At 39.3% G+C, this 18,584-nt stretch overlaps 1 protein-coding gene across 4 annotated transcripts in view; it reads right to left on the bottom strand.

Annotated features, from left to right (window-relative positions):
• ELF2 (E74 like ETS transcription factor 2) overlaps positions 1-18,275 on the bottom strand; it is a 97,166-nt gene extending 78,891 nt beyond the window's left edge. For 3 of the 4 annotated variants that reach the window (XM_039249134.1, XM_039249137.1, XM_039249135.1), the window contains exon 1: positions 18,092-18,274. The gene's annotated coding sequence lies outside the window, so the exon portion shown is untranslated. Of the gene's footprint in view, positions 1-18,091 lie in introns of all 4 variants that reach the window. The other variant, XM_039249138.1, reaches the window with a different exon arrangement.
• Between the last annotated feature and the right edge of the window lie 309 nt (positions 18,276-18,584).

Below are 18,584 nucleotides of genomic sequence, written 5' to 3'. Positions count from 1 at the left end.
AAAGATTCTGAGGTTTAATATTTATTCTGAAATCACTATATAATTTGCTTGTTTTACCCCAACTCATGAATTTAACTTTTTTCTTACATTATTTTAAATTATTTTTTAATGTTTATTTTTGAGAGAGAAAGACAGAGCGTGAATGAGAGAGGGACAGAGAGAGAGGGAGACACAGACTCCAAAGCAGGCTCCAGGCTCAGAACTATCAGCACAGACACATGAACCAAGAGACCATGAGCTGAACCAGTCTGGCACTCAACCAGCTGAGCCAACCAGGCACGCTTTTCTTACATTATTTATAAAGTTTACTCTATAATCAATCTACCACAATGTCCCTCTAAGCTTCCTTATTATCGCCAATTATAGCTAAACCTATAGACCATTATAAATTACCAGATTAGACAAATTTTTTGGTTTTGTTCTTTGGCCAATTTATAATCCAAAAAATAATGCAAATTAACATATGCTAGCTTGGGAACCAAAACAAATTAATTCTTTTTTTTTTAATACTTATTTATTTTTGAGAGAGAGACAGAGCACAAGTGGGGGAGGGACAGAAAGAGAGGAAGACACAGAATCTGAAGCAGGCTCCAGGCTCTGAGCTGTCACCACAGAGCCCCATGCAGGGCTTGAACCCACAAACTGCAAGATCATGACCTAAACTGAAGTGGGACACTCAAATGACTGAAGCACCCTAGCACCCCAGCTTTATTCTATTTTATTTTATTTTTTTAATGTTTTATTTATTTCTAGGAGAGAGAGAGACAGCATGAGCAGGGGAGGGTCAGAGAGAGAGGGAGTCACAGACTGAAACAGGCTCCAGGCTCTGAGCTGGCTGTCAGCATAGAGCCCGACGCGGGGCTCTAACCCACGAACGGCGAGATCATGACGTGAGCTGAAGCCGGACGCTTAACCGACTAAGCCACCCAGGCGCCCCTATTCTATTTTAAATGAATCATATCAAGTATACTAAAGATATCAGTCAATAGACAGGATTTTTTTTTTAATATTTTATTTATTTCTGAGAGAGAGAGACAGCATGAGCAGGGGAGGATCAGAGACAGAGGGAGACAAAGAATCTGAAACAGGCTCCAGGCTCTGAGCTAGCTGTCAGCACAGAGCCCGACGCGGGGCTCAAACCCACGAACGGCGAGATCATGACGTGAGCTGAAGCCGGACGCTTAACCGACTGAGCCACCCAGGCGCCCCTAGACAGGATGTTTTTTAAATGTCTGAATTTTATCCTGTTCCAAATCATTTTTTTGTCATCGCCCTATAATGAAGTACAAGGTGAAGGTATTTTCTTACATGATTATTGCAAATCTTTCTACCCACCCCACCGACACAAACTAGAATCAAAGCTCCGTTAGAGCTGAGCCATAGCTATTTTAATCACCATTGCATATATATCTCTCAGAAATAGTGCCAGGCACATAACAGACAACAATTTCAAGTCCTAACTCAACTTTTCTTGTTCTTGGCTTCGTTTTTCTATTTTACTATCTCTACTATATACACATATATGTCTTTTGTTAAGCCACTTTAAATCACTCTGGGAAAAAAGTGAACACCTTTTAACAACTATATATATATAATACTGAATATAGTCAGAATAAATGGCTAGTGATTAAAGGGGCAAAGAAATAAACTTTCAAATACACACTATAAATCAATATTAACACAAAATTAGAGTATTTAAAATACCTTCCAAATCACGGTATATCTGAGTTGATTTTATATAGGTAGCTTATTTGAAATATATTTTCAATACATTTTCAAAACAGTAAAACCTTGGTTTGGGGCATAATTCATTCTGGAAACATGCTTGTAATCCAAAGCACTTGTATACCAAAGCAAACTTCCCCATAAGAAATAATGGAGGGGCACCTGGGTGGTTCAGTTGGTTAAGCATCCGACTTTTGTCATGATCTCACAGTTCGTGGGTTCAAGCCCCGCATCAGGCTCTGTGCTGACAGCTAGCTCAGAGCCTGGAGCCTGTTTCAGATTCTGTATCTCCCTCTCTCTCTGACCCTCCCCAGCTCACGCTGTCTCTCTCTCTCTCAGAAATAAATAAAACATTAAAAAAAATTTTTTAATAAAAAAGAAAGAATGGAAACTCAGGTAATTCATTCCACAACCCAAAACTATTCATAAAAAATGATTACAATAGTGTGATATAATATAAAATAATAAAGAAAATACAAAAACATAAAGAAAAATAGATTAACCTGCACTTACCTTGAAAATCTTTATGGCTCGTGCATGAGGGAGACACAAGAGAGGAAGGCTATAGTGTAGGACAACTTTCGCTGCTATCACTAAGAGAATCACTGCTATCTAGTGGCTCAATGGAATTTTGTTCTGCATGGGAGCCATTGTATACGCCCGCACGGATGTTGATGACAGTACTGCATTAATAAACTCTATCATATACTGTATTTAATGTAACTGACAGTAAGGCAGCAGAGGAAAGGGTCTCTATCAGCAGGCAGCCTGACCTGAATGAAGCAAAGCATTCCCAAGCTTACTCTTGTATGCAAAAGCAAAGGACTGTCCATAGGTGCTTTGAAGTGACAAAAACTACACTAATGCCAGTTGTGGGCACCTTCCAATTTCTGAAAAATCACTGATTTCTGCCAAACACCGCAGGCTGAGACCGAGCATCTGAGCATGGGAGACGATCACCCACAATCTCGGAGTGAGAGAGAGACAGAAAGAAAGGAAGAAAAGAAACATTGGCTCAGTTGTGATCACGTGATGTTTGGCATCACATACTACTCATATTGCAAGACATCGCTTGTTAATCAAGTTAAATTTACTAGAAATATTTGTTCATCTTCCAGAACACTCACAGAACAAGGTACGCACAATCCCAGGTTTTACTGAACTAAAAATGTGTATCTTAAATATTATAGAAAACTGTGTTTTTAATATTAAAAAATACATGACAATTATAAAAGGAAATATTAGATGTCACTATTCACTTTATAAAAACTATAGCTTACTTTTTTTTAATAACCAATAGTGGTACTTTGAAGAGGTAGTTGATCTTCAAAAACTGTATTCACATAAAACTTTGGAGGACTATATTCCATGCTGTTTAATCTGAAGTAATTTGAAGTCCTAATTATTTTGTGTTGATATTAGTTAACCAAACAAAAATAACTGACTGTTTTTGCTAGTAAAGTATGGGGGGAAAAGTTATATACCAAATTATTTAGAAAGTCAGTCATCAAACAACTAACTACATCATGTTATCTGTATGTTTTAGCCTATAATTATGAACAGGTGAAAGTATAATTTTATAATACTAACAAGAATTGATTAAAGTTGTTATCATAAGAATCTCTGCCATTGCTAAAACTGTATTACAAATTTAAAGTTTCATAGATATTGGTATTTTATTTTAGCTTTAGGTAGCTAAACTTCAAGGAAGAAACATCTGGAAATTTATTTTCCCTGCTGTTCTTTATGAAACTAAAATCACTTAGAGAAAATTCTTTATGTGTTTACTCACACTCAAAAACTGTTAAGAATAAAGTTACAACCTGGGCTGTTAATTAACTCCTTAGCCAAGAATGAAGATCACCGAAGTATTTTTCCAATGGGTTCCCACCACATTTAGAAAGAAAAAAAAAAAATCTAGGGGCACCTGTGTGGCTCAGTTGGTTAAGTGTCTGACTCTTGGTTTTGGCTCAGATCATGATTTCACTGTGAGTTCAAGCCCTGGGTCAGGCTCTACACTGCCAGTGCTTGGGGTTCTCTCTCTTTCCCTCTCTCTCTGACCCTCCCATGCTAGCTAGTTCGCTCTCTCTCTCTCTCTCTCAAAATAAATATATAAACTTAAAAAAAAAAAAAAGGAAAAATCTAAAGTCTTCAACATGGTCTATATAAAGATCAACCCAGTGCTAGCTCATCCCACTTCTCTGACCTCAGTCATCTCTCATCTCTTCTTCACTGGCTTGCTGAGCTCCAACTACAGTGGCCCTATTCCTACAACACACCAAATTTATGCACCCCCTATTCTCTAGACTACAGGTTCTTTCAGATCATCCAGACTGAATCTTCCTCACCTATCATACAGATATCACCTCAAGTCCCACTTCTTCACAGAGGCATTTCCATCATGATTCCCTCCCTTCCAGTTATATTCCATTTCCGCGTAGCTTCCCCATCAGTCTCTATTTGATATCACATTACCCTATTTTTTCTTCATTATATTTATAAAAATTATCCTATCCATTTATACATCTTTGTTTCTTGTTTTTTGGTTTTTGTTTTGTTCTTTTTTTAAAATTTTTAATGTTTTATTTATTTCTGAGAGAGAGAGAGAGAGCATGAACAGGGGAGGGTCAGAGAGAAAGGGAGATACAGAATCTGAAACAGGCTCCAGGCTCTGAGCTAGCTGTCAGCACAGAGCCTGATGCGGGGCTCGAACCCACGAATCATGAGATCATGACCTGAGCCGAAGTCGGACACTTAACCGACTGAGCCGCCCAGGCGCCCCATGTTCTTTGAGAGAGAGAAATAGTGTGCACACAAGCAAGGTAGGGGAAGAGGAAGAGGAAGAGAGAATCTTAAGCAGGCCCCATGCCCAGCATAGAGCCCCACACGGGGCTCAACGTCACAAATCTGAGATCGTGAGCTGAGCCGAAATCAAGAGTTAGATGCTTAATCGACTAAGCCACCCAGGTGCCTCCCCCTTTTTTTGTTTATGTTTAATGCTTATCTTCTCCACCAGAATGTAAGTTCCATAAGAACAAGTACTGCATTTATCTTGTTTACTGCAATCTTTCAAGGACCTAAAATGAATTAATACTGTACTATCAGACGTAAGGGCTGATAGGAACATTTTGATATTTCTCACACTCTCACACATATTGCTCTCTTAGGCTTCTTCCAGTTTTTCTACCCATTAGTGCTTACCATGAGCAAATAGGTTAACTGCAAGAAATATGGACCAGTAAGTATATGTTATACTGTATAATCAGTTCATAAACTGAGTCAAGGTTTCAGATAGCGGCATATCTTTCCAATTGTACACTGACCCTACATATCAATAAACATTAGTATTATGTTAGTTACGTTTAAATAAAAATTATCAAATGAAATTTAGCATTTATGGGTAATTACACTCATACACATCATGAAATACAGATAAAAATTATTGAACATAATTTAGAAATACAACAACATCATTTTAGGATTTAACACATAGTTTAGACATCATTTTCTACCTAAAATTTAATTTTATCTGCAATTAAAGAAACCATGTTTAAAGAATTAAAGGAGAGTATGACAACTATAACTCAAAAAATGAGCAATTTCAACAAAGATACAGGTACTATTTTAAAAAATAGAATAATATGGAAATCCTAGAGATGAAAAGTATAATTCAAGAGTTGAAAATTACAACCAAAATTAAAAATTCACTAGTAGAGCTCAATAGCAGATTTGAGATGACAGAAGATTCAGTGAACCTGGGAGTTATATCAATAGAAATTACCAATTCTAAAGAACAGAAAAAAAGGAATTAAAAAAAATGAACAGGGCCACCGAGAGTTATGGGATACCATCAAGCATCCAACCTACATGTAATGAGAGTTTCAAAGGAACAGAGAGGGAGAAAAGGACAGAAAAAATATTTGAAGAAATTATGGTCAAAACTTATTAAATTGTTGAAAAAATATTAATCTATGGATTCAAGTTTAATGAATCCAAAGTAGGATAAACACAAAGAGATCTACACCTAGACATACCATTATGGAAAGCAAGCCAAAGACAGAGAAGGTCTTGACAGCACAAAGAGAAAAACAACTCATTGGAAACAATGGAGGTCAGAAAGCAGGGGACAACACATTTAAGGTGCTGAATGAAAAATAAAATCCGTGGGGCACCTGGGTGGCTTAGTCGGTTAAGCATCCGACTTTCGCTTAGGTCATGATCTCGCGGTTCATAGGTTCGAGCCCCGCGTCGGGCTCTGTGCTGACTGCCAGCTCAGAGCCTGGAGCCTGTTTCAGTCTGTGACTCCCTCTCTCTCTGACCCTCCCCTGCTCACGCTGTCTCTCTCTCTCTCTCTCCTAGAAATAAATAAAACATTAAAAAAATATTAAAAAAAAAAAAAGAAAAAGAAAATCCGTAACAAGGAATTCCACATCCAGCAAAACTATTCCTCAAAAATAAGGGCAAACTAGGGGCATCTGTGTGGCTCAGCCAGTTAAGCATCTGACTTCAGCTCAGGTCATGATTTCACAGTCTGTGGGTTAGAGCCTCGTGTCAGGCTCTGTGCTGACAGCTCAAAGCCTTGAGCCTACTTTGTCAGATTCTGTGTCCCCTTCTCTCTCTCTACCCCTTCCTGCTTGTACTCTGTCTCTGTCTCTCTCTCTCAAAAGTAAACATTAAGATAATAATAACAATAAAATAAAGGCAAAATAAAAATAATCCCAGAAAACAAAGATTAAAATAATTCATTGATAACAGACCTGTCTTATGAGAAATCCTAAACGTCCATCAGACTGAAAGAAAATAACCAGCCCATAACCCAAATACACAAAAAGAAACATGGAGCACTATAAAAGGTCCACATATGTGTTAAGTACAAAAGACTGTTTAAACATTTTTTTCTTCTTTTAGTTGTTTTAAAACACATACAATTGCATAAAGAATATAAAGCAGTCCTGTTGGGCTTCTAACACATAAAAACTTAGTATGTATGACAATACTACCAGATAGGATAGGGGAGGAATGGAGCAAAGTTTCCATATTATACCATAATTAAGTTAGTCAATCTAAAGTATAGTGTGACAAAGACACATATTGTATTCCCTAGAGCAAAGAAAATAACCCAAAAAAATCTAGTTAAAACACTAACCAAGGAATTCAAATGATACTCTGAGAAATAACCTACTAACTCCAGAAGAAGATGAACAAAGAAATAAAAAACAAAAGAGACATATGATTGCAGCTATAAATTTGACTATCGATAATTATATAAAATGTGAACAGAGTAAATCTTCCAATCAAAAGGTAAAATGAAAAAAAAAAAAAGAAATGATCACACTACTTAAAAAACAAAGCATTTTCTGAGTATTATATGGAAACCAACTTGACAATAAACTATTTTTTAAAAAAGCATTTTAACTACATGCTGTCCGTAAGACACTTTAGACTCAAAAACACAAATAGGTTGAAAGTGAAAGTATGGGGGGAAATCTGCAATACAAACAGTAAGTATAAGAGAGCTGGAGTGGCTCCACCAATACCAGATGAAATACAACTAGACAAAGAGGAATCTTTCCTAATAATGAAAGGTCTTCTTGTCAGTAAAATAATTATGTATGTATAGCATAACTAACAGCAGTGCCCCCAAAACATGAAGCAAAAATTGACGAAACTGAAAGGAAAAACAGACACTCCAATAATAAAAGGGATTTTAATCTCTCTCTCTCTCAATAATTGATAGTACGGCTAGACAGAAAATCAGCACAGACATTGAAGACTTGAAAACTATCACCCAACTTGACGTGTCACCTACAAAACCTTCCATCCAACAAGAGCAGAACACATAGTCTTTTCTAGCACAAAAGGAACATTCTTCCTAAAGAACTACATACTAGGCCATAAAAATGTCTCAATAAATTTAAAATGAGAAAATCACAGAAAGTATGTTCTCCTTCTACAGGGTAATTATATAAAAAATCAAGAACAACGTAATCTGGGGAATCCCCGAATAATTGGAAATTAAACAATACATTTCTAAATCAAAACAGAAGTTTAAAAATATTTAGAAGTGAATAAAAATTTTAAGAAGCAGAAATTTAAAAATGCATGGGATGCAGCTAACACAGTTTGAAAGAAAAGTTAAATGCCTGATCAGTGAAGAAGACCCAAATCAATAACCTACACTTCAACCTTAAGAGGCTAGAAAAAGGCACACTAAACCCAAAGTAAGCAGACTGATGAAAATTATAAAAGTTAAAATAGAAAGCAGTGAAATAGAAAGCTGAAAATATTTAGGCCAAAACTTGGGTTTTTTTTAAATAGCAACAATATTGACAAACCTTTATTTAGCAACAAAATTGACCAAGTAAAAAAGAGAGAATATACATGCTACTAAAATTAGGAATGAAAGAAGGACACCACTAACTACACTAGTAAAATTAAAAGCACATATAGGAATACTATGAACTACATGCCAAAAATATTAAATAGCTTAGGTGAAATGGACAAATCATAAGGAACACAACTGCTGAAACTAACTCAAGATAAAGCAGAAAATCTGAAGAGACCTATAACAAGTAAATAAATTGATTTAACAGTTTAAAATTTTTCCAAAGGAAAAAAAATCCAGGCCCAGATGCTTTCACTGATCAATTCTATTCAATGTATTCAAGGGGGTAATAATAACCAATCATTCACAAACTCTTACAGAAATTCAAAGAAGAAACACTTCTCAATTCAGCCTTTGAGGTTAGTACTATTATGTTACAAAATCCAAAGACATACCAAGGAAAACAAAACCATAGGCCAAGTATCTTCCATAAATATAGACACAAAAATGTTCAACTAAACATTAGCAAACCAAAGCCAGCAACATATAGTAAGAATTATATACCATGACAAAGTGAGATTTATCCTAGGACTAAGGCTGGTTTAGCAACTGAGAATCAATTAGTAAAATACACCATATTACTGGAATGAAGAACAGAAACCATATGATCTTCTCAGACACTGAGGTGACCAACCATACTGGTTTGTCCACAGCAGAGGGGTTTCCCAAGATGAAGGAAATTCAGTGCTAAAACGAAAACAGTCTTGATCAAAAACTGTGACAACTGGTCATGTTAAAAGATGCAGAAAAAGCATTTGACAAAATACAATGCCCAATCATGATAAAAACGCAGGAACAAACTGGGATTAAAAAGGAATCTCCTACCAAATTAGAGATCTGTTATACGCACTGTGCCTACAGTGAACAATACTGTACTGTACACTCAAAAAAGTTTAGAAAGCAGATCTCATGTTAAGTGTTCTTACCACAGTAAACTAAAAAAATTTTAAGTATAAGATTCATATACCTATATTACAAAATATCATTGAGAAAAGTTAAAGATCATTAAGTCAAGAGAAATTTTCAAGTTCATGTACTAGAAAACTCAATACTGCAAGATTGGCAACTCTTCCCCAACTGATCCACAGATCCAATGCATTCCCATCAAAATTCCAAGCCTATTTTGCAGATATTAACAAGCTGATTCTGAAATTTTTTTAATTTTGTTTAAATCAAAGTTAATTAACATATAGTGTAATAATGATTTCAGTAGAATTTAGTGATTCATCACTTACATATAACACCCAGTGCTCATCCCAACAAGTGCCTTCCTTAGTAGCCATTCCCATTTAGCCCATCCCCCCACCCATCTCCCCTCCAGCAACCCGTAATTTGTTCTCTGTAAGAGTCTCTTATAGTTTGCCTCTCTCTCCGCTTTTATCTTATTTTTCCTTCCCTTCCCCATGTTCATCTGTTTTATTTCTTAAGTTTCACATTCAAGTGAAATCATGTGTCTTTCTCTGACTTATTTCACTTAGCATAATACCCTCCAGTTCCATCCATGTTGTCGAAAACGGCAAGATTTCACTCTTTTTGACTGCTGAGTAATATTCCATTGTGTGTATTTATATATGTGTATATATATATATACATATACATATATATGTATATACATGTCACATCTCCTTTATCCATTCATCAGTCGATAAACACTTAGGCTCTTTCCATAATATGATCTTAAAATTTACATATAACTTTTAAAAAGAAGAACTGAAAAACAAAATTGGAGGGCTTACACTATCCAGTTTCATAAAATTACCATAGAGCACAATAATCAAGTCACATTAGTAAAAGCATAATGATAGACATACAAAGGGGTATCTGGGTAAGTCAGTTGGTTGAGCATCCTACTTTTGGTTTTGGCTCAGGTCATGGTCTTATGGTTCATGGGTTTGAGCCCTCCATCAGGCTCTGTGCTCACAGTGTGGAGCCTGTTTGGGATCCTCTCTCTCTCCCTCTCTGTCCCTCCCTTGCTCATGCTTTCTCACGTAAAAATAAATAAATGTAAAAAAAACTTTAAATTAAAAAATATATTTAAAAAGACAGATATATAGATAACAGAAAGAATTGAATGCAGAAATAAATCTCTACATTTATAATCAATGGAGAAATTATATCTTTTCAACATAGATATGTTGTCTTTTCAACAAACTGTGCTAAGAGAATCCATTTGCAACAGATGAATTTAGACCCTTTACACCATACATAAAAATTAACTCAAAATAGATCCAAACTCAAAGAGCAAAAATTATAAAACATCTATAAGAAAACAAAAGAGAAAATCCTCACAATCTTGGATTATGCAAAGAGTTCTTACAACAAAAGAATGATCTATAGGGCCATTGGGAGGCTCAGTCAGTTAAGTGTCCGACTTCAGCTCACGTCATGATCTCATGGTTGGTGGGTTCAAGACCCGCGTCATGCTCTGTGCTGACAGGTAGCTCAGAGCCTGAAGCCTGTTTCAGATTCTGTATCTCCCTCTCTCTCTGACTCTCCCCTGCTCACATGGTCTCTCTCTCTCAGAAATAATAAAACATTAAAAAAAATTTTTTTAATAAAAATAAAAACTCTAGGGGTGCCTGGGTGGCTCAGTCGGTTGAGTGCCTGACTTCAGTTCAGTTTATGATCCCATGGTTTGTGGGTTCACAACCCCCATCGGGCTTTGTGCTAACAATGTGAAGCCTACTTCAGATCCTGTCTCTCTCTCTCTTTCTGTCCTTCTCCTGCTTGCACGCTCTCTCTCTCAAAAGTGAATAAACATTAAAATTTTTTTAAATAATAAGAAAATAAAAACTCTAAAAAAATTAAATTATTGCATTTCAAAGGCCTCCAATAAAAAATGTAAAGAGAAGCCACAGGCAAGGAGAAAATATATGCAAATCATGTATCTAAAAGAGGACTTGCATTCAGAGTATATAACAAACTTTTACAACTCAATAAGAAAATTTTGAAAAATGGCCAAAAGATTTTAATGGCTGTTTCAACAAAGGGGATCTATGAATGAATAATTAAATGAAATGCCCAACCCCTTGAGTCTTTGAGGAAATGTGAACTTAAACCATAATGAGTTAACCACCTCATTCCTACTAGAATAGCTATAACAAAAAAGACAATAACTAATGTTGACAAGGATGTGAAGAAACTGGAACTCTCTTACACTGCTGTTAGAAATGTAAACATATGGCCACTTTAGAAAACAGCCTGGCAGTTTCTTAAAAAGTTAAATAGATAAGCCAGCAATTCTATTCCTAGTATCTACCCAAGAGAATGAAACCATGTATTCATGTAAAGACTTGTATTCAAATGTTCAAGCTGCATTATTTTCAACAGTCAAAACTGGAAACAATCCAAATGCCTATCAACTGGTCAGTTATTAACAAGATGTGGTATATCCATACAGTAGAATACTATTCAGCAATAAAAAGGAACAACATACTGGTACATGCTACAATGTGGATAAATCCCAAAAAACATTATGCTAAGTGAAAGAAGCCAGATGTTTCTTGTATAATTCCATTATAATGAACTATCCAGAAAAGGCAAATCTATAGAGATGAAACACAAGTCAGTGGTTGCCTGGGATGGGGGTGGGGGGTGAGGGTAAATGCAAACAGACTAGAGGTAACTTTTGGAAGGGAACAGAAATGTTCTAAAACTGGCTTGTAAGCTTAAACCAGTCCTGCAGTCAGTCTGTGGGAGTCAGGTATTGTGCGTCCCCTTCAGCCTCTGCTGCCTCCCCCCATGCTGAAGATGAGCTCCACGTCTCCATCCCTAGGCTAGATCACCTGGAGCTGGCCTCCCTGGCCTCCTGCTGGCCCAGTGCTGAGTCCAGTAACCGCAGGCATATAAAGCTCTGCCCCTGATCACCAAGCAGGACTTGTTGGCCTGAGAAGATCCTGGGCCCTCCCCCTGGCTGCTGAGCCATCAGGTTCCTCGCCCGATTCTTTTTTTTTTTTTTTTTTAATTTTTTTTAATGTTTTATTTATTTCTAGGAGAGAGAGAGAGAGAGACAACGTGAGCAGGGGAGGGTCAGAGAGAGAGGGTGTCATATTCTGAAACAGGCTCCAGGCTCTGAGCTGGCAGTCAGCACAGAGCCCGACGCGGGGCTCGAACCCACGAACCGCGAGACCATGACCCAAGCGAAAGTCGGACGCTTAACCGACTAAGCCACCCAGGCGCCCCTCCTCCCCCGATTCTGGGGAGTCCAGAGGAGTGTCATCTCCCCAGTCCTCTCTCACAGACCATTCTTTGCTGACTTAAAGTTTGTAAGCAGAAAGAAAGAAAGAAAAAAAAGGAAGGAAGGAAGGGAGGAAGGATGGAAGGAAGGAAGGGAGGAAGGAAGGAAGGAAGGAAGGAAGGAAGGAAGGAAGGAAGGAAGGAAGGAAGGAAGGAAGAGAAAGAAACAAAGGAATAAAGGAAGAGAAGAACACTGGCTTATAATGACAGTATTGCAATTCTACATGTTTACTAAAAATAACTGAATTGTTTTTATGGCTGAGTAATATTCCACTGTGTATATATATTTATACACAACATTTTCTTCTTGCTTAATGTTTACTTATGTTGAGAGAGAGAGTGTGCACGCACATGAGAGAGGGAAGGGCAAAGAGGGAGGGAGAGAGAGAATACTAAGCAGGCCCTATGCTGTCATTGCAGAGTCCGATGCAGGGCTCAATCTCAAGAATCCTGAGATGATGACCTGAGCTGAAATCAAAAGTCAGGCATTTAACTGACTGAGCAACCCAAGCGCCCCGATACCACATCTTCTTTATCTATTCATCAGTTGATGGACATTTAGCCTCTTTCCATAATGTGGCTATTGTTATTGCTGATGCTGCTGTTATAAACACTGGGGTGTATATACCACTTTGAATCAATATTTTTGTATCTTTTGGGTATATACCTAGTAATGCAATTGCTGGGTAGTATGGTAGTTCTATTTTTAACTTTTTGAGGAACCTCAAAATGTTTTCCAGAGTGGCTGTACCAGTTTGCATTCCCACCGACAGCAAAACAGGGTTCCCCTTTCTCTACATTCTCACCAACATCTGTTGTTTTCTGTTGTTAATTTTAGCCATTCTGACAGGTGTGAAGTGGTATATCATTCTAGTTTGGGAAAAATAAATAAAAAATAAAACATAAAAATAACTGAATTGTGCACTCAAAAAGGATTCCTTTTGGGCATTAAATAACTCAAGATACTAATTTTTTAAATTGAAGTGTAGTTGACATACATTATATAGGTTTCAAGTGTACCACATAGAAATTTAACATTTACATAGATTACAAAGCAATCATCACAATAAATCTAGCTACCATACAAGGTTGTATATTGAACCTTTATGTCTTATTTACTTTATAACTGGAGGTTTGTACCTTTTAACTCCTTTTCCTATTTTTTCCATCCCACTGTTCCTTTCTCCCCTCCAGCAATGACCAAATTGTTCTGTGTATCTACGGGCCTGTTTCTGTTTTGTTGTTCATTTGTTTTGTTTTGTTTATGATTCCACACATAAGTAATATCATACAGTATTTGTCTCTGACTTATTTCACATAGTATAATACCCCCTAGATCCATTCATGTTGTTGCAAATGGCAAGATTTCATTCTTTTTTATGGTTAATATTCTATTGTACATATACCACATCTTTATCCACTCATGTATCAATGGACACTCGGGTTGCTTCCATACCTTGCCTCTGCTATGAACACAGGGGTGCGTATATGTTTTAAAATTAGTATTTTCATTTTCTTCAAATAACCAGAAGTGGATTTGCCAGATCATACGGTACTTCTACTTTTATTTTGCAGAAATTCCATAGTGTTCTCCATAGTAGCCACACCATTTTGCATTCGCACCAACACAGCACAAGAGTTCTCTTTTCTCCACATCGTTGTCAACACTTATTTCTTGTCTTTTTGATAGTAGCCATTCTAACATGTGTGAAGCGATACCTCATTGTTGTTCTGACCTGCATTTCCTTGAGGATTAGTTACGTTGAGCACCTTTTCATGTGTCTGTTGGCCACCTGTAAGTCTTTTGTGGAGAAATGTCTATTTGGGTCCTCTGCCCATTTTTTAAAAGGATTCTTTAATAAACTGATTTGTAAGTTACATCATTTACAAATATCATCTCCCATTCAGGAGGCTAATGGTCTCTTTCACTGATGGTTTCATCAACTTTTCATTCTGACATAGTCCTACTTATTTTTCTTTTGCTGCCCTTGCCTGAGGAGACAGATGTAAAAAAATATTGCTCAGGCAAATGTCCAAAAGCTTACTGTTTGCTTCTAGGATTTTTATGGTTTTTGGTTTTATATTTAAGTCTTTAATCCACTTTGAGCTTATTTTCCTATATGGTATAAGAAAGTGGTCCAGGGGCACCTGGCTGGCTCAATCAGTGGAGCATTCAGCTCTTGATTTCAGGGTCATGAGTTCAGGTTCCACACTGGACATATAGCTTACTTTAAAAAAAAAAAAAATAGGGCACTTGGGTGGCTCAATCGGTTAAGCGTCTGACTTCAGCTCAGGTCATGATCTTGCAGTTCATGAGTTCGGGCCCCAGGTCAGGCTCAGAGCCTGGAGTCTGCTTCAGATTCTGTGTCTCCCTCTCTCTCTGACCCTTCCCTGCTTGCACTGTCTCTTTCTCTTTCTCGCTGTCAAAAATAAATAATAAAAACATTTTAAAAATTTACAAATAAATAATAAGAAAGTGGTCCAATTTCATTCTTTTGCCATGTAGTTATCCAGTTTTCCCAGCACCATGTATTTATTGAAGACATTGTCTTTTCCCTGTGGTAGCATCTAGCCTCCTTTGCTGAAGATTAATTAACTTTATAAGCATGGGTTTATTTCTGGACTCTATTCTGTTTTATTGATCTAGGTGTCTGTTTTTGTGCAAGTACCATACCATTTTGACTACTATATGCTTGTAGTATAGTTTGAAATCAAGGAGCCTGGTTATGTTCAGGTTTGTTCTTCTTTCTCAAGATTGTTTCGGCTATACAAGGTCTTTTGTGGTTCTATACAAATTTTGGTATTATTTGTTCTACTTCTATGAAAACTGCCATTGGAATTTTGATAGAGATTACACTCAATCTGTAGATTGCTTTGGATAATATAGATACTTTAACAATATTATTTCTTCTAATCCATGAGTATGGTTTATCTTTCCATTTATTTGTATTATCTTTAATTTTTTTCATCAATGTTTTATGGTTTTCAGAGTAATTTGTTTTTTAACTCCTTGGTTAAATTTACTTCTTTTTTATTCTTTTAAAAAAAATTTTTTTAATGTTTATTTATTTTTGAGACATGGAGACAGAGAGAGCATGCATGCGGGGGAAGGGCAGACAGAGAGGGAGACAGAATGTGAAGCGGGCTCCAGGTTCCACACTGTCAGCACAGAGCCAGACACGGGGCTCAAACTCACAAACCACGAGATCATGACCTGAGTCAAAGTCAGATGCTCAATTGACTGAGCCACCCAAGCACCCCAGTATTTTATTCTTTTTGATGCAATTGTGAATGGGATTGTTTTCTTACTCTCTCTTTCTGACAGTTCGTTACTACTGTATGGAAATGCAACAGACTTATGCATATTAATTTCTATACTGTGTATATACCCAAGAGAAATGAAAACACATCCATACAAAAATTAATACAAAAATGTTCACAGCGGCACTGTTCATAATAGCTAAAAAGTGGAAACTTAAATGGTCACCAACTAATAGATTAATAATGTGCTATATCCATACTAATAGAATATTACTCAGCAATAAAAAGAAATAATGACACATGCTACAACATAAGTGAACTCTGAAATATGAAAAATCACATATTGTATGACTCCACTTATATAAAATGCCCAGAGTAGGCAAACCTCTAGAGACAGAGGAGTGGTTGCCTAGAGCTGGGAATCTTGGGGGGGGGGGGGGGGGGGGGGGGAGAAGAGTAACCACTAAAGGGTATAGAAAAGGATACAGAGCTCCTTTTCGGTAATGAAAATATCCTAAAACTGATTATAGTGATAGTTGTACAACTCTGTGAATATATTAAAAATAACTGAATTGTACACTCTAAATTGGTGAACTGAATGGTATACGAATTATATCTCAATGAAACTGCTACCAAAAAAAAAAAAAACTCGGTGTACAATCTATGAGTAGGTAAAGGCATCAACACTTGTAGGATTACCACAGCAAAAGTTACCAATCTATTTATTTAGGACAAAAAGAATCTCAAAGTTCCAAATACTTCCCAATCATATCTGATTATTTTGTAAATGAGTATATATATGAAATGAGAAGCAATGATCAATCAAAGTAATTAGTTAAGTCACTAGCCTTAAAAAATAAATTTGACATTAAATATTCAGATTTCAAATGCCCAAGATACTTCAATTTTCTACTTCATGTGTTTACTAGGAGGTAGTTATGATAGTCAATATGAACGCTCTGCATAAACTGTATTGCACTATATATATAGTAAATATATGTAAAGTTTAATCATTCCTGAATTCCTTAAATGTAATTCAACAATTTCCAGGCTTATATCAAGTCATTCTACGTTTTAAAGAGAGGAAGAAACTCTGCTATGCAAATGCACATTTCTACTTCGGTAAACTGGACATTCTTCTGTGATTCTGGCACTATAGAAAGTGCATAATTTGCCTCTCCATAGTGACACATAGGTAAAAAGGAAAGTAAATCTGATTATCAAAGACAAGATTACTGTTCTATCATCACCGGATTAAAATTAAAACCACACAGCTAAACTAAAATGTTCATGAACGAGGGAAATTTTAGTTTTAGAATGAAGTTCCCCCACCCCCGACTCATTTAAACAAGTACGAAGAACTTAAAGAAAAGCTGTTCTGCAGGGAATCTAGCTCCTAGAAAGACAGCCTAGGATACTGGCACATTAGAAACAGTGCAATCGGGAAAATTCTTGGCCTTATGGAATATTTTCTCTGTCCTTTATTTACACGGAATAAAAATGCCCAACTGGAGCGGGGTCGGAGGTCGGGGGAGGGGGGGCTCGGCTATCCTGCTCTCAAAGCTGCTCCGTTAAGTCAGCACCAACCCCAGCAGAGCCCTCACTGTTCCTTTCCCGCGCCCCCAAACATCCAGCAGCACGGTCCCAAGGGGACAGCTTCCCCAACAGAGAGTCCAAAAGACGGTCATTGGACGCGCGTGTTACCGAGCCCGTTTTTTGTTTGGTTTAAAAAACAGATCCCGATCACAGGCAAGCCTCCCTACCCCCGGGGGAACTGGGGGAAGTGGCAGCAGGGGGCCGGCGTGGAAAGTGAGAATAAAAGCAGAACCGAGTACAACCTGCCAGGCAGGCTAGCCGCGGAGAGAAGGAAAGGTAAGAGGCGGCGATAAGGCCGGACGGGGAAGGAAACTGGTCTCAGTCCTCCACGCCGCCCCGAGCTGCCCGAGCCTCCCAGGACCCGCCCCGATCTCCCTGCCCTGCCCGGGCGCCGGCCGCAGCCTCCCGCCCTCCCCGACCCTCCCAGGACGCGCTTCCTCCGGAGCCGGACCCCCGCCCTGGCCTCCCCGCGGGATAAGGCGGGTCAGTTCAGTCCGCTTCTCGGCAGAGGTGACTCGCGCGGAGATGTAAACACAGCGAGACCAGCTGCGCTCGGCCCATCCCCCCCCCCCCCTCCGCCGGGGTCCGTAACCTCTTCCCTCAGCCCTGCCCCGCGCCCGGTGCTCCCCACGGGCAGGCGCGCAGCGCGCCGGCCCCTTTCTCCAAGTCCCGCTTCCCGACCGTTGCCCAGGGGCACTCAGCCCCCTTTCCCCAGCTCCTAGCCGTTGTCACCGCCACAGCCTCCGGGAAACCCTCGGCAAACCCCGGAGCAAACAACACAGGCGCGGGGCGGGGGTGCGGAGGGAGAGGCGGCACTCGGGACGGCGAGGCTTTATCGCCGCGCCCTCCGCTCTCCCTCCCACCAGCCTCGGCTGCCCGCGCTCTTACCTGCTCTCCGCGTCGCCCGGGAAGACCTCGGCGTCGCTTTCCCTCCCAGCAGGGCCGCGGACTAGCACCGCCGCCGCCGTTGGCCGAGCGTCCCGAGGGAGCCGGGGCCTCCCCGGCAGCCCGAGCCTCTCCACTGGGAGAGGAAGAAACAAAACAGCGGCGAGCCGCCCCGCGCAGCGCCCCCCGCCCGCGCCGCCCCACCGATCCCCAACCGCCGAGGCGACGGCGGCGACACAGAGCCCGGCGCGGGGAGCAATGGTGGCCCCCGCCCTCGCCCCGCTCCCGGCCCCCTCCCTCCACCCCCCGCCTCAGCTCCTCCCCCTCGGCCTCCTACCGCCGCCACCAGGACACTCGAGTCCGCCTCCCCCACCCCGCCCGCTCCGAGCGCTCCTCCCCTCCCCACGCGGCGAGGGGGGGGCGGCACAGCCAGTCACCGCTGCGTCTGTCAAACCAGGGCTGGCTATTTATACCTGGCGGGGCCCCACCGTCCCCC

Source organism: Hyaena hyaena, unplaced genomic scaffold (genome assembly GCF_003009895.1).
Source record: "Hyaena hyaena isolate Hyena2069 unplaced genomic scaffold, ASM300989v1 scaffold_333, whole genome shotgun sequence".
In the NCBI taxonomy this organism is placed as follows: domain Eukaryota; kingdom Metazoa; phylum Chordata; class Mammalia; order Carnivora; family Hyaenidae; genus Hyaena; species Hyaena hyaena.
This window is presented reverse-complemented; position numbering and strand designations above follow the sequence as displayed.